The sequence below is a fragment of the Cupressus sempervirens genome, chromosome 7 (assembly GCF_028749045.1).
Source record: "Cupressus sempervirens isolate cs-2001-9-10 chromosome 7, ASM2874904v1, whole genome shotgun sequence".
NCBI lineage: Eukaryota > Viridiplantae > Streptophyta > Pinopsida > Cupressales > Cupressaceae > Cupressus > Cupressus sempervirens.
Window position 1 is genome coordinate 76982873 of NC_143124.1, and position 27954 is coordinate 77010826.

Consider the following 27954-nt stretch of genomic DNA (forward strand, 5'->3'; position numbering starts at 1 on the left):
GGTTTCCCTAGTTAACAAAATATGGTGTTATGAGTTATCTTTGTGCATTGTTACTATTACTATTCAGAATTACGTTATTGCTTTGTTATGCATGGTTTAAAATGAGTAATAATATCCAGTTGGCAACTAAAGTTTTTAGATTACTGATTCCCCCCCCTCTTAGTAATCCCTATCTCTAACAATTATATATCATAAATAACATGAATTTACAACACAATTCCCTAATTGTCACATTATTAGATATCGATTAGATCAAATAACCAAAAAGGTACCTCACAAAGTTCTTTGGTACATTCCCATTATTCCATGTTTGCAACGATTATTTAGGTGTGCTAGCTTGGCACAATTTATGGATTACCATGCATGTAATAGAAGTCAAGATGGCATTATGTGAATGGATGTGAATGGTTCTACATTTAAGGATATAGAAGATAGGTGGTTAGTATTTAAAGAAGAACCTCATAATATGAAGCTTTGATTGGCAATAGATGGTGTCAATCTATGTGGAGAGATGAGATTTTTTTACTCGCTCTAGCCTATTTGTGTTAGTAACAATAATATTCCTCCTTGGATGTCCATAAAGAGGGAGTACATAATGTTGGAAATGATTGTACCATGTATTTTTCCATTTAATAGTCATCTAAATTCATTTATAAACATAGTATCAAAATGGCCATAATAATTATGTTTTGTTTATGTTCATTCAACTAGGTAAGTACCAAGTGAAAGATATGAATGTATATATTGAGCTCTTTATCGATGAGTTGTTAGAGTTATGGAATGGGGTCACTATATACGACATCTATAAAACAATTGGTGAAAGATAATTTCAATTTTGTCCAATGCTTGTATGGACAATATATGATGCCCCTGGGCTAACATATTTTTGTGGTATGTAAAATTATTAATTTATATATTTTGTATGTAATAGTGGTAACAAATTTTCATTGCATGTTTAGGTTACAAGTGATAATTATAAATATAAATCTTCTAGTATACATTTCATCCAATTATACACGATCTATTAGGTATTCAGACAAAGGAAAAATTTGTATGTCCAATTTGTGGTCCAAAGATGAAATATCATTATCCAAAAAGTTTAGGAAAGAAGGTGTTCAATGAGCATAGATACTTTCTCCACAAAAATCATAAGTATCAAATTATTGAAAACCATATTTTAAATGGGAAAGAAGAGAAAACATCAAAGCTATGAAGAATGACACATCACATATGAAAGTTGGAATACAATAGAATGAATAATTGAGGTAATTTCATTCCATGTGATGCAGGTTTTTGTATGAAATTAAAATTTGGATACTATCTTTTTTTTAATAATGATGTGACTGATGTTCGTGAAGGTCATCAAGGAATTGATCAGAAACTTCCAAAAGGACTTAAAATATATCCTAAACAATTTAGTAGGATGTCATACTAGGAGCACCTCCCAATTGTGCATTTGTTTGATGCTATGCATATTGGAAAGAATGTAACAAGGACAATATGGAAAATATTGGATGGAAGGAATGACAAAGAAAAATTGGTCAAAATTTGCAATGATATTGATGAATTCGATCATGCATTCAAGTTTTTCCTTGAATCAAATAGCAATTCAAACCATATTAATATGAGTGCCATTCCTTAATTATTAATGCAACAAAAAACTAATGTCATATTTGAACCCCTAAAAAAAACTAAATTTCCCACAGAATTTGATGTAAACATAAGCAGTCTCATATCAAAGAAATGTTATTTTGGGTCAGGTTTGAAAATGCATGATTGGCATACCTTCATCAAGATAAGTCATGTTCTTCTCTATTTACATTAAATTTTTAAAACATCATGTACTTTTTATTGTTTTATTTTATGATATATTGAAAAGATCATTTTATTATTATTTTAGTATGTTCTACCTCTATCTCTCCCACACAACTTCGACAACATGAGTGTCAAACAATTAATATATGATATTGGAAAATATATGAGGTTAGAAGTGTTATTTGTTAAATTTGTTATATAGATATTATTTTTCCATTTTTCTCTTCTTTTTCTATAATTTTTTGTAGAGTCTCATTAATATGTTTCTGTGTGATGAATGTCTTCTAAGTGGTTGTCATCTAAAAAAATTGATAAAAAAATACATAAAGCATTGGAAGAGAAAAACTCCTTAACTTTTCTGTGAGATGTCAAAGTGCCTACTTTCTACTTTTTTCAATGCACAATAACACTAGCTCATACATTAGTTGAGAAGATTGGATTGTGTGGACCTATATGAACTAGGTCAATGTGGATGGTTGAGAGCCACTTTAAATTTTTGAAGAGCTTGGTTTGACAAAGAGCACATCCTAAGGGCTCCATGGTCGAGGGATATATGGTATACCAGACCATGGTGTACATTAGTTCATATCTTACCAAGTTTTCATCAAATATCCATGTAGATCACATTTGGGATCCCAACTCCATTAACAAATTTGAAGGGGAGTACTCTATGGGAAAAGGTAGATTGAGAAAAGTGAGAGGTAATTATAATTTGTTATTGTAGTTAATTAATTCTTATCCATCATCAATATAAGTTGTTTCTAACTAGTCTATTTATTTTATATAGTTTCTCGTGAGTGGGATGCTCTTAATTTGTATATTACAAACAATATTGATTGGATGATGCTATAGATTGAACAATATCAATAAAATGATTACTCATTAACATGGGAAGGTTTTTCCTCATTTATTAAAGAAGCTCATTGCAATGGAGACCCCAATGTTACACCAATGGTAATTGATATATAAAATAGTTTAAGAGGTGGAAATGTATGTATAAGTTAATCTATCATGACCCATTTGTTTAATATCAACTCACAAATGGATGCATAATTTTGACATGTTTGAAAAATAGCAGGTCAAGCACCACAAAGCTATGTACTACAATGACTTTAAATTTCACATATACAGGTGGACAACACTAAGAGAACTTGTGATTCTGGGATAATTGCAATTTTTGAGGTAACCAATATTTCCTCTAGAAATGAAATGCATCATCAACAATCTAAAAATATATACTATGGCATTTTGGATGATATAATTGAGTGCGACTTTAATTCCTTCAAACTAGTTCTATTCATTATTGTTGATGATGATGATGATGATGATGGTGGTGGAAATGATGATGATGATGTTGATGAGTAATCATTTTATTGATAGAATCAAAATGATCCTGATAGAAGTATTATTGAACATGTTAATGAGTAATCACTTTGATCCCATGTTAATGAGTCAATATGATCTTATGAGTAATAGTTAATAATAGTTAGTAATAGTCAATGATGATGATAATGATGATGATGATGATGATGATGATGATGACGACGATGATGTTGATGATGATGATGATGATTATCATGATGATGATGATGGTGGTGATGGTGATGGTGATGGTGATGGTGACAACGACGATGATAAGGATGATGTTGATGATGGTCATAGTGATGATCATGATGATGATGATGGTCATTGTGACAATTTGGATGATGATGATGGCAATAATGATGATATTCATGATGATGAGATGGAGTAAGAATATGATCAATGGAAATGTATAAGGTGTAAATATTTGTTATGATACTCAATTCTTGGTGTTGATTACTTATAATATGTTTTTTGTTGAGGTAATGAATTACAAAGTATACAATGATTATGATGTATGTATATTGTTCATTTTATTATCTATGTAATTTGTGTCAAAAAATTTTAGAATAATTGAGAGTGGGGTGAATCAGTTATCCAAGGTCTAGATGTACAAATAAAACTTTTCATAGCTTAGTGAACCTAGATATCCATAAAAAATATTCATCATGCATGCATCCATTAGATCATACAATCACTTAAACTTGTAGCTTACTGTCAAATCAACTTTGTAGAAATGTAAGCATGAAACATAACAAATTCAATAACACATTTGACACAATTATTTTATGTGGAAACCCAATTTGGGAAAAAATACTAGTAACATGCTACTCATTCTCACTCTTCTAAAGTGATGTCTGGTGAAAGGCCAACCCTATTAAAGGCTACAATACACACTGTTAAATGTGGCTTGGCTAGGGGATTTCAATCACCCTATTAGGAGTGAGCCTTGTTAGAGGACTTTAGATCATTCACTTGGAATATCACCCGATTAAAAGATTTACAAATTACTTTTAGGTCAACCTTAATCTAAAGGATTTACCCTAGACTGGTACAATGATTAGAAAGTAATAGTAAGGCTTGATCTAACAACTAACGACTCACTTTTTACATTATAGATCTCTATTTCAATCCTCCATTGTGCTTGGGTTTCACATACTTCAGCTCTGATAGCTTCTTCACCCTTCAAGCATCCATACCCTTAAGCCTTCTTTCTTTTCTTGCCAATAGAAGTCTCTTCTCTTTGGCCACTGAATGAAGTAATGCCTTAGACCTCCCTATCTTCCTTAGGTTCTCACACATGATAACCTTTTGTTTTGACCAGGCCTCTCTATAAATAGAAAATTAAGATATTATGCATTCAACCTCTATCGTCCATTTTAGGGTTAGGTAGGATTCAATGAATCTAACCATCTTTTCATTTTATTCCCTTCTAGAAACTTCTTCAATCCTCTTTGAATTTTCCACAAAATGGATCATCTTGAATTCAGTGCCACTAGTACATAAAGCTTACCTTCCATATAGTTCACACAATCCAAAAAATCAAACTTGTCAGCTCAGATTTATTAAATTCACTATCTTTCTCATAATTCTAACACTTAGCATTAACTTGCTTCTGATGCTCGACACATACTACATTTCTCAACATCCACTATGAAATCACTTGACATGAACTAAAGTTTGCTGATGCTCAGAATCAACTAAGCTTTACTTGGCTTACACTGTATCACTCGACATACACTAAAATTTGAATTTGTTTGACTCCAACTAATTTTCTACTTGGCTTATACTAACTTTTCTCAACTCCTACTATGTAGATTGTTAAGCTTGGCTGACTCAATTCATTTTACTTGTTCTTTTGAACTTAATCAATGTATCCATCCTTTGCAACCTTAAGTAGTTAATCAATACACTATAACATCATTATCTTAACTGGTCCTTGTACTCCTTTTCCATATAATAACTCAACATTTCCTCTAGGCTCTCTTGTTACATCATTTGATCAAATCCTCTTTATTAATCAAATAAATGATAGTACTCAAATCACCTAAATAATTGTCTTACCAGCAAGTAGTAGGTTTGACATCAGTGGCAAAAAAATGATTGAAATAGATTATTATACTTGTATCAATCTATTTTCAACAATCTCCCTCTTTGGCATTGATGGCAAACAAACTTAGTCAGTAGAACCAACAATAATACCAAAAAAAAAAAAAATCCTTGTATTGAAATCTCTCCCTTTATCAACAAATTTCATCTTCTATATAGATTAAAAAATTCTATTATGATCAATGGACAATCAACTCATCCTTATGACTCCCTCTTGATCACTTCTTATATCTCCCTTAACACTATCTCCCTTTGAGTAGATATTCCACGTTTCTTCTATTTGTATCTTTTATTATATACCTCTCTGGATTGTTGGATTTCTCCCTTTCTTTTTCTTTCTCCCTTTTTGAAAACAATGCCAAAGACTTGTCATCTTAATATGTAGATTTGAACATTTTTAGTTTCTTCCTCTGTCACCTAGCTTGTGATTGATTTGTAGCTCCAACTCTTTGATTACTTTAGGTAGCTCCTAAAGTAAGATCCACTGCATCAATGTGTATCAATCATCTTGTTTGATGCAAGGCACTTCTCATGCTTCTTAAATAGCCTTGGATAGGAGTATCACCCATACTTTACCTCTTAGATACTCTTGAGCATCCTTAGGTAATGCTTTTGTGAAGATATCAACTATTTTTTCTTTTGTTTTAACATATTCCATCTTCACCTCTTTATCTTGAACTAATTATCTCAAGTAGTGATACTTGATTGCAATGTGTTTAGTCTTTGTATGCATCACATGTTTCTTTTATATATTTATAACACTTATATTATCACAATAAAGTGTCACAGGTTTAGTGATTTCCTCCTTCATACCTTTGAGTAGTTGTTTGGTCCATACAATGTTTGTATAATTTACTGCAACAACAACAACATAAAAAGCTTCAATAGTAGATTGAGATGTGCAATTTTGTTTCTTGCTAGTCCATGTAACCAACCTTTTTCCTAATGCTCTTTCTGTCATCAATATTTCTAGCCCAATCAGCATCAATGTAGGCTCTCAATTCAAATTTCTCATTTTTCTTGTAGTATAGACCATAATCTTTTGTTCCTTTCAAATATCTTATTATTCTCCTAACAACCATCAAACGATTCTCCCTGGGATTAGTAGAGAATCATGCAACTATCCCAATAGATAATGCAATATTAGGTCCCCTATGTGCTACATATTGTAATTTTCCAATCATAGACCTATACAATGTTTGATTCACCTTAGTTGAATCAACATTCTTTGACAATTTATGTTCTATCACCATAGGTGTGTTTACTGGCTTTAAATCTTCCAATCCAAAAGTTTTTAGTATCTTCTTTACATATTTTGACTAAGTGATGTATATAACATATTTTATCTAATGCAAACCCATAAAGAACTTGATCTCTCCAAACATAGACATCTCAAATTCTTTCTTCATTTCATTTGCAAAAGATTTACATAAAGTATCTTTACCTCCAAATATGATATCATCAACAAAAATTTCAAATAGTAAAATATATTTTCCTTTCTCTATCTTCAAGTATAGATTGTTGTTATAATCAGTTCTCTCAAATCCAATCTTCACAAGATAATTGTGAATCCTTTCATAGCATGCTATTGGTGCTTGCTTCAAACCACATAAATCTTTGTGTAGTCTACATACCATGTTTTTGTTGTTAATATCAACAAATCCTTCTAGTTTTTCTATATAAATATGTTCTTCCAATTCCAATATGCCATTCAGAAATGTAGATTTAACATCCATTTGATAAACCTTGAAACCTTTATATGCAGAGTAAGCAAGCAGAGTTCTTACTCCTTCCAATCTTGCAATAGGAGAAAATGTTTCTCCATAGTCTATCCCTTATTCTTTTGCATATCTTTTACAAACTAATCTTGCCTTGTTCCTTGTGACTTCACCATTTTTATCTAACTTGTTTCTGTATACCCAGTTGGTGCCAATCACATTTTTATCTTCTAGTCTAGGAACTAGAGTCCATGTCTTATTTTTCTCAATCTGTTCAATCTATTCTTTCATGGATTTACTCTAGTCCACATCTTGTAAGGCATATTTCATTTTTTTAGGTTCATGCATGCTAATAAAACATGCATCATTTCTCAACTTGTTACTTGTCATTGGTCTTGCATTTTTATCTTCAATGATTTGTGCAATAGGGTGATGTCTTTTAACATACTTTGACAATCTAGGCTTTGGTCTATTTTCTGCATGTGGTCTCTCAACTTCTAAATCACTATGTATGTCTCTATCAAGTAGTTCAACATCTCTTTCATGTACACTAATATTAGAATCAGAATGTGCCTCAACTTCATTCTATAACTTGGCACCTGAATGTAGCTTGGTTCCTGAATGCAACTCAACATTCATAGTATTTGACTCGATAGTCACTAAAACTTGTTGTTGATTTGTAACTTGATTTATAGCATCTTCATCAGTAGGTACACCTTCATAAAAGTAAAAAAATGATTTATATTCATCTATTTCATATTTTTAGCCTCATGTACTTCTTTATATTCATCAAATTTTACATTTTCACTTTCCACAACTTTGTTAGTGTTAGTATTTAAACAATTATGAGCTTTACTTCTTGTGGAATAGGCAAGAAATATACCTTCTTCACTTTTTGCATCTAGTTTCTAGTTTACCATTCTTCAAATCTTTGAGAATATAATACTTTCTTCCAAATACCTTAAAATATTTTACATTGAGTGAGTATACATACCATAGTTCAAAAGCTGTTGAGTGAGCACCTTTTTTGACTTGCACATGGTTTAAGGTATAGAAAGTTGTACTTATAGCCTCTTTCTAGTATTTCAAAGCAACATTCTTCTCCAACATGAAAGTCCTAGCATAGCCCATTACAGATTTGTTCCTCCTTTCAGAAATTCCATTTTGTGGAGGGGTTCTAGGGGTAGATGTCTATCTTTTCATTCCTCTATCATTTCAAAATGTCTCAAACTCATTTGATGTAAACTCTCCTCCTCTATCAGATCTTAAACATTTCAAACATTTACCCATTTCCTTCTCAACTCTTGCTAAGTACCACTTAAACATTTGGAAAGTATTAGATTTCTATTTCAGAAACATAACTATCATCATCCTAGAAAAATCATCAACAAATAGCATAATATACTTATCACCTTTGTAGCTTTTCACATCAATTGGTCCACATAAGTTAGTATGAACAATCTCCCATATTTCTTTAGAGGTATGAGTCTTACTCTTAAAACTGGACTTTGTCATTTTGCCTAACTGACATTGTTTGCAAATTATATTGTCAAGTTTGTTAAACTTAGGAAAACCTCTTACTCTTCTCATGTTATTGATACTAACCAAGTTATCAAAATTAACATGACATAACCTCTTGTGCCATAGCCACACATCATCAAATTCTATAGGTAGACATGTTGCATCATCTATATTAAGGTAGAATAGATTACCTCTAGTTTGATCACCTTTTCCCATTAGTTTTCCTTCAGTATCATATATCTTAGCAATTTGATTCTCAAACCCAACCTTACAACCTAAACTATTTATTTATGACACACTCAAAAAATTATAGTCAAGTCCTTCAACATAATATGCATTGTCACATAAAATCTTTTCAATGAATTTGATAGAAACTTTTCCTTTTATCAAATAGGGTGCATCATTACCAAACCCTACACTATTTCCATCATAATAATTCAAGGTAATGAAATTGCTTTTATCTCCAATCATGTGATGTGAACACCCACTGTTAATGATCCATCTATCATTCTTTTTTACATAGGGCACTAGTGCAATTGCTTCATCCTCATCAGATTCATCCTTCATTGCAACATACACCACTTCATCATCATGGTCATTAGATCCATCTTTAGTTTCCTCTTCAAAAATGTAGCAAGACTTTTTTCCTTTGTCTTTATAATCTTTGATGTCTTCATATCTTCTACTTTTCTACTTGGCTCCACCTCTATAGTTCTTCTTCTCTAGACATCTAGCAACAATATGACCAACCTGTTTGCAATTAAAACACATGATAGGTAACTTACCTTTGAACTTTTCTTTACCTCTATGAAATCTCCTTACTATTAGTGCTTCAAGTTGTTCTACATCCTCCTCATCTATATCACTATCACTAGAAACATATTTTACCTTTTTCTTCTTCTTCTCATTAGGTTCCTTTAATGAAAACTTAGCTTTGAAAGAAGATTCAACATTTTCAAATTTGAAGTTATTAAAATTATCCATCTCAAAATAAGTGAGCCTACCTACCAGACCTTCAAGAGTTACATTAGAACCTAGTATATATCTTAGTTCTTGTATTACAAAAACTCTAATAGCATAGATGTGCAGGAGTGTTCTCAAAACTTTTCTTAGTATAGTCTCATCATCTATCTTACCAGTAGCTCCTCTTATTGCATTAACACCATCTTTTATCCTAGAGTAATACTGAGCAACATTCTCACCTTCTTGTATTCTCATATCATCAAACTTACCTCTAAGACTTTTAGATTTGGCTCTTAGACCATTTGTGTCTCCTTCATAAATGGTGTAAAGAGCATCAGACCACATTTTCTTTTCACTATCACAACCCCTCATATCATCAAAATTAGCATAACTTAGGGTAGAGGCAATCTCCAACATTGCTTGGTTGTGTTCTTTCTTCTTTGTCATATCTTCAGCAGTTAGGGCTCTAGTAGGATTGACATGCTCTATGATGATGGTATATTGTGCATGGTCTCTAAGACCTCCTAAGTGTAGCTTCATCAGACTTCACCATGTATTAAAGTTATGTCTATTAAGATTGGGTACCTCTCTTTTTGACATCTTGATATTTTTCTTCTAGTACCTTCAAACTAGTTCTCTTAAGCAAATGAATCTAATACCAATTGTTGGAATTCTTTAGAATAACTAAGAGTGGGGTGAATCAGTTATCGAAGGTCTAGATGTACCAATAAAACTTTTCGCAGCTTAGTGAACCCATATCCATAAAACATATTCATCATGCATGCATCCATTAGATCATACAATCACTTAAACTTGAAGGTTGCTATCAAATCAAATTTGCAAAAATGTAAGCATGAAACATAATAGATTCAATAACACATTTGACACAATGATTTTACATGGAAACTCAATTTGAGAATAACTACTAATAACATGCTACTCATTCTCACTCTCCTAAAGTGATGTCCTATGAAAGGCTAACCCTGTTAAAGGTTACAATGTAGACTATTAAATGTGACCTTGTTAGAGGATTTCAATCACCCTACTAGGGGAGAGCCTTGTTAGAGGACTTTAGATCATTCACTTGGAATGTCACCCAGTTAAAGGACTTACAGATGACTGTTAGGTCAACCTTAATCCAAAGGATTTACTCTTGACCAGTACAATGATTAGAATGTAATAGTAAGGATTGATCTAACAACAACATACAACTCACTTTGCAGATTATAGATCTTTATTTCAATGCTCCATTCTGCTTGGCTTTCACACACTTCAGTTGTGATATCTTGTTCACCCTTCAAGCATCCATACCCTTAAGCCTTCTTAGTTTTCTTGCCAATAGCAATCTCTTCTCTTTCCTCACTGAATGAAGCAATACATTAGACATCCTTATCTTCCTTAGGTTCTCACACATAACAACCTTTTCTTCTGACCAACCATCTCTATAAATTAAAAAATTAAGATCTTTTTCCATTCAACCTCCATTTTCCATTTTAGGGTTAGGTAGGATTAGGTAGGATTCAATGAATCTAACCATATTTTTGTTAGAAATGCTTTAGAATAACTAAGAGGGGGGGGAGGGGGGGGGGGGGGGGGGGGGGGGGGGGGGTGGGGGTGTTGAATCAGTTATCCAAGGTCCTAATGTCCAAATAAAGCTTTCTCACTAAGTATAGTGAACCGATTAAACTATCCATGCATCCAAGTTTAAACATTCCTAATTAGTAGGTTAGTGTAAATCAACTTGCAAGTATAACACATTAAAAATCAACACATAATAGAATGATCTATGTGGAAACCCAATTTTAGAAAAACTACTAGTAATATGCTACTCAATTCCCACTCTTCTGAAGTGATGCCCTGTGAAAGGCCTACCCTGATAAAGGCTTACAACACACTATTAAATGTGACCTAGTTAAAAGATTTAACCACCCTGTTAGAAGTGGGCCTGGTTAGAGGACTTTAGAAAATTCACTTGGAATGTCACCCTGTTAAAGGATTTACAAATGGCTATTAAACCAACCCAAGTCCATAGGATTTCCATTCACCTTAAGTGATACAATTGCTAGAGAGTAACAATAAGGGGTTTTGACCTGATTACAATACACAACTTGTCTTGCAAATCTCAAATCACTCCTTAGCTCATAACATTGCCTGGCTTTCAACCTCTACAACACTAATAACTTTCCCTCCTTTCAAGCTTGGTCTTGTTGAGTCTTCTTCCTCATTATGCCAATGCAATCATCTCTATGGTCACCTATCAAAGCAGAGTCTCTGTATACTCTTCCTTCTTAGTACCTTCTTTAGCACTTCATGCTCTCACACTTGACCAACTCCTTGCTTCATGACCTATGACTCCTTAAGTAGTAGTCTGGAATACTTTTCCTGCTCAATCCTCCCTCTCCAACTTTAGGGTTTCGATCGATTAAGTAGGATAGAATGTATCTACCCCATATCTTGTCTCTTCTAGAAACATCGTAAAGAATCCTCTTGAATTTTCTCAAAAATGGTTTACATAGAATTCTATGCCACCAACTCATCATCCTTATCCTCCATTAGGTTCACAAAATTCTAAGTAACAACCATGTTGACATAGATTTGGTGAATGTTTGACATTTCCATAATGCAATAGCTCAGCACTATATAAAAACTAGTGCTCGACACATACTACATTACTCAACACCCACTGCATTTTACTGATGCTTGGCACCTGAAGTTCACTCAGCACCTAAAGTTCACTCGGTACACACTAGAATTTTTTGATTCTCGGCTCCAACTAAAATTTTTTTTCGCTTGAACTAGCTTGCTCAGCACTCACTAATGAACTTAGTTCAAGCTTTGCAATTAACCTTGTTACAACTTATACTTCTAAAGTTTCTAAGTGTGACCAACCTCTGTATCTTAGAATATGTTATCAATACATCATTTTATCATTGTCCTAGTTGATCTTTGTACTTCATTACAAAACTAAGACTCAACCTTTCCCTTAGGTGTTCTTGTTACATCATGTTGACTAAATCCTCTTCATCAATCAACTAAGTAATAGTACTTGGATCTTATAAGAAATTTTCATACCTACAATTATCAGGTTTGACATCAATGACAAAACAATGTTTGAAAACATTCTTTATTCACCAACTTCCTTGCAACAATCTCTCTTTTGATCTTCAATAATGACCTTTCCAATCAAATTTCTAATGATCTCCCTCTTTGGCATTGATGGAAAACCAAACTGATTAATCATCAAACCAAACTATTCAACAAAAGTTAGAACAATAAGTCAAATACCAAAAAGAAATATGTTACCATCAATTTTCACTTCTCCCTCTTAGCTGTTGTACATTTCTTTTGCACTTTCTTCATTATCCTCAAATGTTGTTGATCAGTTGATCAGTTCTTCCTAGATCACTCTTGATCAAATACAATCATCAAATGTAATTAGTTTCTAGCTCACTCTACCTCTTTGACAACAATGCCAACGACATATTATTTCAGCATCTTATCATGCAAGTATAGCATTTTCAGGTTCTTTCAATTTCTCCCTCTGTCACCTTGCTTGTGACTAATTTGGAATTTCAGAATTTTGGTTACTTTAGGCATGAATCCTAAAGTAAGAATCATCTGCATCAACTTATATCATCTGAATATTTAACTCATTTGATGCAGGGAAATCCTTTCTATTACTTAAGTAGTTTTTGCTAGGGGTATCACCCCTAACTTACTTCTAAGATACTTGAAAGCATCTTTAGGTAGTTATTTTGTGAAGATATTAGCAATCTATTCCTTTGAGCTCACATATTTCATCTTCACTTTCTTGTCTTCTACCAATTCTTTTACATAGTGATACTTGATTGTAATATGCTTCATTTTGGCATGCATTATAGGGTTCTTTGATATGTTGATATCACTTGTGTTATCAAAATAAAGTATCATAGGTTCATTCACTTCTTCCTTCATCCCTTGCAACAAATGTTTGATCCATACAATAGTGGTGTAATTTATAGCAATTGTAACATACTCAGCTTTAGCTGTGGACTGTGAGGTACAACTTTGTTTTTTGCTGGTCCATGTGATCAACCTTTTCCCTAAGAAAAATGCTCCTCCACAGTTTCTCTTTTTATCATCAATGCTACCTCCCCAATCTGCATTAGTGTAGGTTCTTAGCTCAAACTTTTCACTTCTCTTGTAGTAGAAACCAAAGTCAGTAGTTCCTTTTATATACCTCATTATTCTCTTAATAGCCATAAGATGATTTTCTCTTGAATTTGCAGAAAATCTTGCCACTATTCCAACTGCTAATGCAATTTCTGGTCTACTATGTACAACATACTACAACTTTTCAGTCATGGATCTATACATTGTCTGGTTCACTTCAACAGATTCATCATTCTTGGATAGCTTATGTCCTATTGCCATTGGTGTGTTGACTAGCTTTGATTCTTCCAATCCAAATGTCTTGAGTATCTCCTTGATATATTTTGATTGGGTCACGAATATGCTATGCTTCAGTTGATATATTGTAATCCAACAAAAAAATTGATTTCTCCAAACATTGACATCTCAAACTCATGTTTCATTTGATCAGCAAAACATTTGCATAGGATATCTTTTCCTCCAAATATTATGTCATCAACAAATATTTTAGATATCAAAATGTCTTTACCTTTTTCTATCTTGACATACAAGTTGTTGTTGTCATCTATTTTCTCAAATCCTATCTTCATAAGATATTTGTGCAGTCTCTCATACCATGCTCTAGGTGCTTTCTTCAAATCATAAAGTGCTTTGTGTATTTAGCAAATGATATCCTTGTTCTTATAATCAACAAATCCCTCTAGTTGTTCTGTGTAGACTTCCTCTTCTAGTATACCATTCAAAAAAGAAAACTTCACATCCATTTGATAGACTTTGAATCCTTTATGGGTAGCATATGCAAGTAATGTTTTTACTCCTTCCATTCTTGCAATAGGGGCAAATGTTTCCCCATAATCAAATCCTTCTTCTTTAGCATAGCCTTTGCAATTTGATCTAGCCTTATTTCTTGTAATCTCTCCATTCTCATCAAGTTTGTTTCTAAACACCCATTTTGTACCAATTACATTCTTATCAGCTAGTCTAGGATCTAGGGTCCATGTTTTTTTTTTCTCAATCTTATTTATCTCCTCTTTCATAGCTTTATACTAGTCATCATCTTGTAGTGCATGTTTCACTGTTTTAGGTTCAACTTTTCTTAATAGAGATGATTCATTCCTTAGTTTGTTCCTTGTCATTGGTATGACATCCTTGTCACCAATGATTTTTTCTGCAAGGTGATGTCTTCTCACATACTTAACTAACCTTGGTTCTATGCTTCTCTCCATATTTTATCCTTCAACTTCAAATTCATTTTTCTCATCTCCATCTAGTATTTCATCATCTCTTCCATGTGCACTAATTTCAGAGTCAGAATGAGCATTACTTACATTCTATAACTCATCTTTTGAATGCAACTCGGCATTCACTAGTTCTGACTTGGCTGATACTAAAATTTGTTGTTGATTCCCAACTTGATTGATAGCATTATCTTCAATAGTCATTCCTTCATAGAAGTATACAAAAGATCTATAATCTTTTGATTACTTGGATTCATCATCTTGGATTTTTGCATGCTCATCAAAATTTACATTTGCACTCTCCAAAATCTTATTAGTGTTAGTATTCAAACACTTATATGCTTTTCTTCTAGTGGAGTATCCAAAAAATATGCCTTTATCACCTTTTGCATCAAACTTCTCATTTCTAGTATCTTTATGAATATAGAATTTACAACCAAATACTTTGAAATGTTTTACATTAGGTGAGTGACCATACCATAGTTCAAAAGGTGTTGCATATGTACCTTTCTTGACTTGTACTCCATTTAGGGTATGAACAATAGTGCTTATAGATTCTCTCCAGTACTTTAGAGCAACATTTTTCTCCATCATTAGAATTCTTGCACAGTCTATCACTAATCTATTACTTCTTTTAGCAATACCATTATGTGGTGGAGTTCTTGGTGCTGATATTTTCCTTTTTATACCTTTGTCATTGCAGAATATCTCAAATTCTTTTGATGTAAACTCTCCTCCTCTGTCTGACCTTAGGCACTTCAGACTCTTTCCTATTTCCTTCTCTACTCTAGCCAAATAACACTTAAACATTTGAAATGCATCAGATTTTTGCTTTAAAAACATAGCAGTCATCATTTTGGAATAGTCATCTACAAATAGCATTATGTATCTATCTCCTAGGTAACTTTGTACTTCTAATTGACCACATAAGTCTATATGGACTAGCTCTAATACTTCTTTGAAGGTGTATGTTTTTCTTTTAAAACTTGACTTGGTCATCTTCCCTAATTGACATTGTTTGCACATTGTGTTTTTAGATTTCTTTAGTTTTGGCAACCCTTTGAATTTCTTCTTTTTGATGATGCTAATCAGATTGTCAAAGTTAACATGACACAACTTTTTATGCCATAACCACACATCATCAAGTCCAGCAACAAGATAGGTTGCATCTTCCATATCTAGGTAAAACAAGTTAATTTTAGTTTGTTCACCTTTTCCTATCAGATTTCCATCAGTGTCATAGATTTTGGCAATTTTGTTTTGAAGTTCTACTTTGCATCCTACATTGCCTAATTGTGAGACACTTAGTAAATTGTAATCCAATCCTTCAACAAAGTACACATTATCACATGAGATTCTTTATGTAAGCTTAATAGAACCTTTTCCTTTAATTTGACATGGAGCATCATTTTCAAATCTAATACTATTTCCATTATATTGAGTAAAGGTAATGAACTTACTCTTATCTCCTATCATGTGATGGAAGCATCCACTATCTATGATCCATTTATCATTTATGTTCACACAAGTTACTAGTGTTTTTTCCTCATCTTCATTTGATTCATCCTTCATAGCCACATAGACTACTTCTTCATCATTCTCATCAAAATCTTCTTCAATAATGTAGCATCTTTTGCCTTTGTCCTTATAATATTTTCTATCATCTTCTCTTTTGTTCTTGTACTTGTTTCCTTCTTTGTAGTTCTTCTTCTATGTACACTTAGTAGCAATATCTCCTGCCTCATTGCAATTAAAACAAATGATAGGTAGCTTTCCCTTGAATTTACCTTTGCCTCTATGGAATCTTCTGGCCAACAATGCTTCCAATTCTTCCACATCTTCCTCATCTGTGCAGCTATCACTGGATGCATGCTTTCCTCTTCTAGTCTTCTTCTTTGATTATACTTCTTTAGTATCTTTCAATGATAGTTATGCCTTGAAAGCAGATTCAAAATTCTTAGGTCTATAGTTATCAAAATTTGACAATTCAAATGGTGTAAGTCTTCTTACTATCCGTTCAAATGTTAGTGCATTTCCTAGTACACATCTCAACTCTTGAATGGCTGAAACTCTAATAGCATTTATAGGGAGCAAGGTTCTTAAGTATTTTCTATTAATAGTGTCATCATCCAATTGACCACCAAAACTTCTTATAGAACTTACCACTTCTTTCATTCTAGCAACATATTTAGTAGCATTCTCAGCTTCTTCCATTCTCATATCATCAAACTTTCCTCTGAGGCTTTCTCTTTTGTCTCTTTGAACATTTTGATCTCCTTCATAGATATCTAACAAGGATTTCCACACCTTGAATGCAGTGTCACATCCCTTGATATCATAAAATTCAGCATAGTTGAGTGCTGAGGCAATTTCCAACATTGCCTAACTGTGTTCTTGCTTTTTCTTCAAATCATCTGTAGTAGGAGCACCAATTGGATCAACATGTTCTATTGCAATTGAGCTTTGGGCATAATCTCCTATGGGTCCAAGATACAACTTCATTAAAAATTTCCATGCAACAAAGTTCTCCTTATTGAGCTTGGGCATTTCTCTCTTGGACATCTTGATCTTTTTGCTTCTAGTACCTTCAAACTAAATTAGCAAATGGCTATGATACCAATTGTTAGAAATGCTTTACAATAACTAAGAAGGGGGCAGGGCAGTGGGAGGTGGGTGTGAATTAGTTATCCAAGGTCCTAATATCCAAATAATCTATTTTCACTAAGTATAGTGAGCCCATTAAACTATCCATGCATCCAAGTTTAAACATTCCTAATCAATAGGTTACTGTAAATCAACATGCAAGTATAACACATGAAAAATAAATACATAACATAGTGATTTACATAGAAACCCAATTTGGAAAAAACCACCAGTAACATGCTACTTAATTCCCACTCTTCTAAAGTGATGCCTTGTGAAAAGCCTACCCTATTAAAGGCTTACAACACACTATTAAATGTGACCTGGTTAAGGGATTTAACCACCCTGTTAGAAGTGGGCCTGTTTAGAGGACTTTAGAACATTCACTTAGAATGTCACCCTACTAAAGGATTTACAAATGACTATTAAACCAACCTAAGTCCATAGGATTTCCATTCACCTTAACTGATATGATTGCTAAAGAGTAACAATAAGGGGTTTTGACCTAATTACAATACACAACTTGTCTTGCAGATCTCAAATCACTTCTCAGCTCATAACATTACCTCACTTTCAATCTCTGCAAGATTGACAACTTGTCCTCCTTTCAATCTTGGTCTTCTTCCTCGTTATGCCAATGCAATCATCTTTGTGGTCACTTAGCAAACCAAAGTCTCTATATAAGTCTAGAATACTTGACCCAACCCCTTTCTTCATGACCTATGACTCCTTAACTAGAAGTCTAGAATACTTTTCCCACTTGATTCTCCCTCTCCAACTTTAGGATTTCAATGGATTAGGTAGGATACAATGTATCTACCCCATATCTTGTCTCTTCTAGAAACATCTTGAAGAATTGTCTTGAATTTTCTCAAAAATGGTTTACATAGAATTCTATGCCACTAGCTCAGCATCCTTATCCTCCATCACATTCACAAAATTCTAGGTAACAACCATGTCGACTCAAATTAGGTGAATCTTTGACTTTTCCATAATGCAATAGCTCGACACTATATAAAAAACTGGTACTCGACACATACTACGTTACTCAGCACCCACTATGTTTTACTAATTCTTGGCACCTGAAGTTCACTCAACACTTGAAGTTCACTCGGCACATGAACTTCACTAAGCACCTAAACTTCACTTGGCACACACTAGAATTTTCTAATGCTCAGCTCCAACTAAAAATTTGCTCAGCTTGAACTAGCTTGCTTGGCACTCATTAATGAACTTAGTTCAAGCTTTGTAGTCAACCTTGTTACAATTTATACTTCTAAAGTTTCTAAGTGTGACCAACCTCTGTATCTTAGAAAATGTTATCAATACATCATTTAACCATTGTCTTAGCTAATCTTTGCACTTCATTACCAAACCATAACTCAACCTTTCCCTTAGGTGTTCTTGTTACATCATGTTGACTAAATCCTCTTCATCAATTAACTAAATAATAGTGCTTGGATCTTATAAGAAATTTTCATACCTACAATTAGCAGACATCAATGACAAAACAATGATTGAAAATATTCTTTATTCACCAACTTCCTTCCTTGCAACATTCTCCCTTTCGATCTTCAATAATGACCTTTCCAATCAGATTTCTAACACTTTTTATTTTATTCCCTTCTAGAAAATTCTCCTTCAATCCTCTTTGAATTCACCACAAAATGGTTAGTCTTGAATTTTGTGTCACCAACACATCAAGCTTATCTTCCATATAGTTCACATAATCCAAGAAATCAAACTTGTCATCTTAGATTCATCGAATTCATGATATTTCTCATAATGTTGACACTCAGGATTAACTTGCTTCTGATTCTCAAGACATACTATGTTTCTCATCATCTACTATCAAATCACTCAGCATGAACTAAAGTTTACTGGTGCTTGACATCAACTAAAATTTACTCAGCTTACATTTTGTCACTCAACATACACTAAAATTTGACTTTTCTTGGCTCCAACTAATTTTTTTCTTGGCTTACACTAACTTTTCTCATCTCCTACTGTGTAGACTGTTAATCTTGGTAGACTCAATTAATTTTACTTGGTCTTCTAAACTTAATTAGTGTATCCATCTTTTACAACTTTAAGTAGATAATCAATGCACTATAACATCACTATCTTAACTAATCCTTGTACTCCTTTTCCATATCATAACTCAACCTTTCCTCTAGGTTCTCTTGTTACCTCATTTGATCAAATCCTCTTCATCAATCAAACAAATGATAGTACTTAAATCATCTAAGTAGTTGTCCTGCTAGCAAGTAGCAAGTTTGACATCAGTAACAAAACAATGATTGAAACACATTCTTATACTTGAATTAATCTGTTTTCAACAATTTGTAGCATAAGTATCATGTGATGTGTAAACTAACTTAAGACAAATGATTTACATATGAAGGAAACTATACCCCTTTGATGAGGATTGTACACAGTGACATGGATCAAGAGGTATAAGTTTATTACATGATTTCTTTCTCTTTACCTTCAACATTAACTTCAGGAAAACTTCATCAATATTACCCTCATTTAATAGCAAAATAGTTCACTCCTACAACTACATCTCTCATTTTATGGGCTACAGTTACCACCAAATAGGTATCTGTCATATTTTTCTTCCTTGAGTAAGGGAAATGCAAGAATAGAAGAGGATAGTGAGACATGTATTAGGTATATGAAAGAGAGACAAACTAGAGGTCAAAAGATTAGAAGAAAATTCAACAAACGCATGTAATATTTCCTTTCTCAAGGGGGGTCATGGTCTTAGGATGATGAGACAAAGGGCGACATCAAGGTTCCCTTGAGGTACACACATCTTCACAAAGAATGGCTACCCAAGGAATTACATCCAATTAACACTAATTTTTTGTGTTAATGAGAGGATATATCACATAGCTCCATCATCATTACATGGTTTGGGCCTATTTTCCATGGATGGCATAAAGGTTAGTTATAAAAAAGTTGTTGAATTGATGGAGTAAGTAGGACCTTGTTACAATTACAATAATTGGATGTAGATAGTCTAATAAAAAAAAGTATGCGTAGGTATGCACTGTCAGTAAAATATCTACAATGGAAAGAAATGATCAAATTAAAAGACTTGTTGTGTACATTGATGGAAATCCAAAAGAAATACTGAACATTGCAGGTTTTATAAATAGTACACGTCCTAGGTCAACTAATAAGTGAACCAATTGCAATTTTGAGGCACATGAGGGAAATCATATTTTTTTATGTTTGATAAAATCAATAAGTTCGGGGGAAGAGCTCTTAATACATTACAATTTGAATCGCATAGATACAAAGAAAGTTACTATCATGGGACTTGTAAGTACTATATATCTAATATTTAAACTAATTACTTCTAATTAGAACTCCAATATACAATGTACCATTTTATTAATATTTTTTTTTTGCTAAGTAGATTGTTCCTTTCATTATGCTAATATTTTTATATATATTCTTTGTCATAGGGCAACATGGACAATCTATCAGATGATAGAGGTAGCGATGTTTCTCTCACCCCTTCTTTAGCATAGGTAAACCTTTTGTATAAAAAATTGTGTAATTGTAATTTTACAAAATATCATATCATTATGTTATTTTGGTTAAGGTTTTTGACTTGTTTTGATTGTTTTATGGATGTTTTTGTCACAATTTCATGCTTAGGGAAAGGGAAAAGAACATATTACACAAGAGTAATTAGTTGTTGATATGGCGGCCACAATATTATGTGATGATGACATTGCATATACCAGTGATCCTATAAGCATGTGTAAAAAGAGCCTCAAAATAATCAATCAACAAATTCTTGCACTTGTGATGGATCCAAATCCAACTAAAGAGAAAGGGGCGAGAAGAAATGAATTGTGTCAAAGAGCACGTTGTCTAGAAATAAATAATAATGAATCTTTTGGTAGAATAATAGTTCAATAAAGCTTTATGTTTTATACTAATTTATGGATCATGAACGAAAATATGTATGTGTTATTACAAAAAAAATTGAGACCTTACCGAGTTGTTCCACCTCGTGAGGGTACCAGTTTAGCTCCTTCAAGTATGTGATTTCAATATTCAATCATTAGAAGGGACATTATTTTCTTAATAATTTTTATTGATAGTTTTATATTATTGTTGTCATGATTTTGCAATCTATATTTTAAAAATAAAATAGATTTTAAATATATATATAAATATATATGATTATTTTTTAGTCCTGATGACATGCATATGCCTCCTTCCACGACGTTGGCTAGCACTCCAAGATTGCCAACTATAGGATTGGCAACACAGAGCATGCAAACATCCACACTTACTACAACTAGATCTAGTAAATCCTTGTTTCACTACAATATTTTAGGTGTTAAATATGATTTGATTTGTACTTTCTTGTTGATTTGATCATATTATGACATTGATCAAATTTGTGCACTAATAGGTACAAATTCTCATGATGATAGAATAGATACTAGTAATTGTAATAATTTACTAGCCTTTCTTGGAGTTGCTTGTGTTACTTCTACTAGGTCATTGGAGGCATCATTGTTGATGGTTGAGAAAGATATGATTCCCTTAAAATTTCCTAAGCTTTTGAGTGCTTTAAAATTGTAATTATTTAGAGTGTAATTACAGTTTACTTATTCATAACTCATTTTCAACTAATGATCCCATGATGATTTTATAGGAAATGAGTTCTTTTATTAAAATTTTTTATGATTTAACATCAAAGATATTTTGTCTCACATTATGTAAAAGGTACATAGCTTCATATAATTGGTTCATCCATTTGTTGTAATATATTCAAGGTACATAGCTTGAACTAATTTGTTTATCTAACAATTTTGTTTTTTGTTAAAAGGAGGAATGAGAAGGGCCCTAAATTAAAAGATTGGCTCATAAAATCTCTAGAGGATCTCTTTGGTCAAAATATTTTGAACAAAGTCCAATATTTAAAAAAATCTTCCAAACATCTAAAGACTTAGAGAGACCAATACAGAAGGGCTCTAAAGTTCAACCCAAAGTACGAGCATCCTCCTATGGTTCCAGAGCTAGAGTGGAATGTGATGGCCTAAATTTTTACCCAACAAGAATTTTGTGAAAACTTGTGAAAATTGGGTAGAATTGTGTTTGTAATGCTTAGGGTTTCTAAAAAAATTGTTTCATAAAAACCTTAAGGTAATTTTTGTTTTATGTTTCAATGGAGTTCATTCAAAATTGATTTACAATATTTAAGTAGGGATATACTAAAATTCTTGCTCATATTTTTTTATCCCTAAATTTTTTAGCTAATATCAATTTTATATTTCATGACCTTTTATATCCTTTAAGTTGCAACATTGTGAAATCTCTTCAATCACAAAATCACTCTATTTTTCTCACTCACCATGTTCACGATTACAAGGAGGAGAAATGGTCTATTCTTAGCTCAGTGTGGCTTCAAAGGGGTTATTGTTAACATTCATGTTAGAGTTGCGAATGAGAAAAATAATGAAAAGTGCATGATCGCAAGTCATTTATGGATTAATGGAATTCAAGTTGTGATGTTATGATTAAGGGAAAAAGGTTAGTTTCAAACAGAGATTCCAAGGTCGTAAGAAAGAAAGCATTGAGTATATTTTAAGTTGTGATCTTTTGAATACAAGGAAATAGTTAATAGGAATATAAGCTTAACATTGGAGCTCAAATAAACTATGAAGATAGATTTATGAGGATGGGAAAGGAAGTAGTGGTTAAGATTTAAAGACTAATGCATCTTCGCAAGTGGTTGCAAGTAAAGTAGTGACGCTGTGAAAGCCTATGATCGCACCTTCCCAGGGTTACTTGTCGAGTTAAGAATCTAAGTCATGAAACAATGGTAAGGAGAAAATAGTCATGTTAAAGGGTTATTGCATGATTGCTTAGCTAAACCATGAAGAAAAATTATAAGTTGCGAGACCATGAAAGATATCTATTAGTCAAGAGAAATGCATATCACTCTTTTGCAAGGGTTTGATGCAAAGTGATAGATTAAGTTACGATGGAGTGATCAAATGATTAAGCAGTTAAGTCTTAGACCATCACAATATCATTGAGGTTTATGATTGACTTAGAGTCAAAGCTATGAAGTGGCGAATGCCAAAGATCGCACTGTCACAAGGTTTAGTTGCGGTTACATCCTTGAAGTTGTGAGCTTGCTAAATAAAATCAAAATAGTTAAAGTTAAAATTTAGTGCAATTTTGCAAGGTTTTTAGTAATAGTTAAGATCTTTGTTATGAAGTTTCAAAAAGTGGCGATAGTTAGACAAAGCAGAAATCACCTCTTCAGATGGTTTCAATTGTTGTTAACATCTTAACTTGCGAAGTGACAAAGAACTATTGATCACATTCTCACAAAATTTCAAAGACTGCTAAAATATTGAGTTGTGACATTGTGAAGGATGAAGTAGTAGTCAAAGAAAATTCTTGGCACAATATCACACACTTAAAGTATACATCATGACTGGCGGTTGTGAGGAAGCAATAAGGTAGATATATAAAGCATCGCATCATCGTAACTCTGAGTTGTGAAAGCATAAAATGGTTTTCAACACCCATGTTTGAGCTAGATAAAAAGGGGATGAGTTGGATGTATGAAATATAAAAAATAATATATTTTGCCAACTTTTTGAGGATTGATAGGTTTTTAAGTGTGCTAGTTTTAAATGCCATCAAAGCCATGCCCTTGATGTAGAAATAGATAAATTCTGAAGGGCACAAAGATTTTCATTATTAGTTTCATAATTATTTGATATTTCTGAGTGAATTTTGAGTTGTAGAGAAGATTTTTAGTGATTATTCAACATATAGTATACAAAGTTCATTGAACTATTTGAAAAAATGGCTTAGAAAGGAGAGCTGATTACACAAGCAATAATTGAAAAATCTACTTCATAGACAAAAATCCCTAGATCGTTTGTTGAAGAATGGATACACATTCTTCCTAGTTCTAGTAATGCACAAGCTATAAATGATAACTCTTTTAGAGATCTATATGTGTTCTAAAGAAATGCAGAGGTTCCTAATAGAAATATATATGAATTGTTATAGTTCTTCTACAAGAAAAGAATAGAGAAGGTTCCAATCTGCAACCCTTGGGTCAGGAACTTGGGCAAGCTGATCATGCCGAAAGTATTTTTGGATGTTGACTTGGTGAAGGCTCTAATAAAATGCCATAATCTAGTAAGAAAATCATTCCATAGGAAAGACATAAGCATCTTCCTAGCCCTAGAGAAAGAGACATCCATAGTTGCATTTGATTTGGGAGGCCCAATGTCATTGTTTATTGCAATAAGAAAAAAGGTTGACCCTAAAAATTCTAATGATGACATAATTGTTGAAGTCACTTATGATGAATAGAATTGGCCTGAGAGCTCAAAGTGGTTAGAGAAAAGAAATAAGAGACAAAAGATGGTGGAAGTGCAATAGAAGGCTCATCAAAAATCTCTACAAATTTTGTCAAGGGGAAGTTAGTGCTTTGATGATATTAGGAGATATTTAGTATCTCACTCATATAAGGATGAAAAAAGGGCCAAGAAGCTATAGTTGCAAGCCCAAATGATAGATGACAAGATCATTGAGGCTAATGAATTCATGAGTGACAAAAACTTCATCAAGAATGAGGAGTTTAAAAGCTTCCTTTTCAAATTGAAGCAAAATGAGTTGTCTCAGAAAATGAAACCAAGGACTCTGATGAGGTACTTGCTGAACTTTTTTAGAAATTGCAAGAATATGACCCTATCATTGAAACCCTCACTATGGAAGAAGCAAGGGAATTGTTGAGAAGAAGTGGAATGATTGTCTTCCCAAGATGGGACACAATCTTTTCTTTCCTACTGGACCAAATGAGAAGACAAGATAAGTCTACCTCACTTGAGGATGAAAATCATCTCAGAGATCACAGAGACTCTATATATAACATCAATGCCCAGATAATGGAAATATGGAGTTTATCTCCAGAGGACCAAAAGCTAGCTTTGATGGAAATCAAGGAATCCCCAAGAGGGAATGTTATCTTCTAGAATGTACATTCCACCTCTAGTAGCTAAATTTATGGGATGCACACATCAGTGGCTCTATTGGGTAAGAAAAAGATGGATACCCTTCAAGCATAGCTAGAGGGAGCCGATGAAAGATATTTCAAAACCGAGAGGAGCTATGAAAAAGAAATGAAGAAGCCCTATGTTCTAGAGAAGAAGACCCTCAGGATGGAGAATGAAATGGAAACACTAAAGAATATTTTCAAATTAGTTACACAGATGAAAGACCAAGCTATCTAGATAGAGGGTCATGTACCTAAAATAGGGGAAGCATCAAAATAGGAAATGGAGATAGATGAAGAAGATTTATAATCAAGCAAGTAGATAGAAATCAAAATAATTAAGAACTTGCTAATTCAAAAACTAAGTGCATTAAAACTAGTCTCATAGAATGTGCACAACAACTATCCTATTTTGCAAGGAGCAAAGTATAGATGTTTAGAGGCAGTTTCCCTATTATCCCCTCTCTTTACCACATGGGGACCATATACTCCATTTTTTGATAGTCTGGTACCTATAATGGCACAAAAGAAAGTTCTGCCAAAGGTAGCGATCATAAACACCAAAAAGATGAAAACTAAGGTCAAGGATTTGAATGGTTTATTCAATGGAAAATTGTAGCTCATACTAAATAAAATTAAGTCAATTTGTGTAGGAACACCTAGTTTTGTGCCTACAATTTTGGACAATGATGGAAAGATTAAAGACTGGGTAGATTGGTCATCCTCTTTTGATAATATCCTAGATCATCCCAGGTTCTTTGTATATTGTAATAATGAAGCAAGTGTGATGGTAGTGTATGATATGATTGATATGCTATACAAGATAGAGGCAAAGATGTTAAAGATAACTTCTGAGGTTAAGGGAATAATAGATGCTAGGTGGAACAAGTACCTAGAAGAATTAAATGCAGTTAGGGATGCAACTTGGCTACATATAGATACAGATGTTACCATCTTGTAGGTTATTGCAGATATCAAGGCTCTACCATCAGTTGACAATGACCAAGAAAATTAGGGATGTAGTTAAAGACAAGGAAAATGATAGAAGGTTGAAGACTAACAAAATTTTCTCAAAGACACCTACATAAATTGTCACCTACTAGTTTTATAACTACATCCAATTTTTTATCCAAGTACAAAGAATGTTTATAATGTACCAATGTAAAATATATTTTTATCTTGCTACTAATAGAATTTTGACAAGTGTCCTCCTATCTAAATCTTGTTTCAATCCTTCCTATAAAAGGATTTCCAAGATGTGGAGTTGAGGTTCAAAATCTATATAATTTTCAATGTTATCCTATTTTTGCAGTCAATCCAATCATTCTTTGTGTAAATTTTGTGTGATGTATTCATTTGCAAATCTAAGAATACAAGTGATCAGTGAATGACAGTTTATCATATTTTGAGTTATTCATGAATTATACTAGTAAATGTATTGTTTTCAAGGAAGATTAATACAAAAGGGATGTTTTGCAATATTTGTGTCCCTAAAATTTGTCTCCTATTTCATATGTCTAAAATTTTGGGAATGAATGAATAAGGTTCTTTCATTTTAATGCAACTTGGATGGGTTGTCTGTCTTTTTATTGATTTCTTTTAATTCAAGGAGTTAAGTAAATACTTTCATTGAATTGATAGGGTTTCTAGGTGTATGGGAGGGATATTCATAAGAATGAAATTTAGTGGTAACTATTGATAAAATTAATTGTATGGAAATTAGTTAGGTCAAAGTTTTATTGGGTAGACTTTGTATACCAATGGATAGGGCATTGATCATCTACTTAGATACAAACTATTAAAGATCATGTGGTTGTACAAAACATAAATTTAAATCAAATCAAATTTTACTTTTATGTATGAAGAAAATAATGCTGGTCAACACTTATTTGCAATAATTTTCTGTGTGTCATAGTTAGATATTGTAATCAAGAATTATTTGCAAATTTAAGAACAATTGTGACCATTTCTTCTATAGGGGATAGATTTTGAAGAAAAGAATATCAATGAGTGAATTTTGTAGAAAGTATCAAACATCCAGTCAGGTTCATCCCTAAGTTGCACCCACCTTAGTCTTGTAGAACCAAAAGTGTAGAGAATCCCTGTGATTATGTTGAAGTTGGTCCAGATCTGAAGATTTTCTAGTCAAATATAGGAAGTAGATACCCTTAGACTGTGTTTATCTTTTGAATCATGGTATTAGGTCTTTTGTTTCCTAGTAGTTTTCAAACGCCAACAAAATGGTGACTTTGTTGGGGAGTCGATGAAAGAAAAGAACTCTGAAGTTCTAGAATATCTGCTATGAGTCACATATTTGTAGTCATATTTTGTTATATGGTAAAATAGTGCTTAGGTATTGGTTGTTGCTAAGTGACAAACCTTTAGAATTTTTGAA